Here is a 1092-nt window from a genome sequence, read left to right on the forward strand (position 1 = left end):
TGCTACTTTTCATGCCTTTTTTTGTCTTTCCAACTAGCAGCAAGAGCCTGCTAAAAGCAATGTGATGAAAGTGATAACAATTTTTTCTTAATTGATTTATTTGTTTGATTTATAATATTTATTTCTTGCGATCTTTTGAATGGTGAAATCTTTTGATGGGAGTTGTTGGCTCGTCCAGTTTTGTTGTCGATCATTATTTGTTTATTAGCGAAATTGATTATCTAACCAAATAATTAAATTTTAATAAAAAGAAGTATTTGGAGAAATTATTTTAGTGTGTTTTCTCATGAGTGTGAGAGTAAATAAAAATAATTAATCTAAAAAGTGAAATTTTTTGGCATTTTAAAAAGTGTACAATGTATAATTAATTTTAAAATAAATAGATGAGTGTGCAAAATAATGGAATGTACAAGATAATTTAAATGTGCAAGCATTCCCACCCTTTTATATTATATCTATCTGCTACTAGGGTGTAATTATTTATACTCTGAAGACACCTTTAACACCAATATTTTACCCTTTCTAATTTCTAAACTTCTGTCAATACTTCTACTATAATATTTTAGAGGGGGTGTCATTTGTCTATATATGTAATTTGTGGTTTTCTATTAACTCCATTCTAGTATTGTGGTTTTGATTAATTATTTTATTTTATTACCATTTTTATTTTTATTTTCTATGTCACTTTTTTGTGATGTCACATTTTTCCCACTATGCATAGAGTTTAATTTAAATCCAAAAATTTGGAATAATGCTTTCACAATAATGATAATGATTTCAATAGGTTAAATAAAGAGAAAAAATCCGACATATAAATTAAATAAAGATAATAACACTAAAAATGACAAAATTAATTAGTTGTGCAAGTTAATAATTAATAAAAATAAAAACATCTTTAATGCTCATTCATGGAATCATCGATATTTGAGTTGATACTGAAAGGAAATAAGCCTAAGTCTGTAAGGAGACAATATTTTCGCAAAATACCAATATTTATGATAAGCATTAAATAAAGAGAAAAAAATCCAAGTGATAAATTCAACAAAAAGTAATACTAAAAAACTGATAAAATTGATTAGATGTATGTTTCAA

Source organism: Citrus clementina, unplaced genomic scaffold (genome assembly GCF_000493195.1).
Source record: "Citrus clementina cultivar Clemenules unplaced genomic scaffold, Citrus_clementina_v1.0 scaffold_1, whole genome shotgun sequence".
Lineage (NCBI taxonomy): Eukaryota > Viridiplantae > Streptophyta > Magnoliopsida > Sapindales > Rutaceae > Citrus > Citrus x clementina.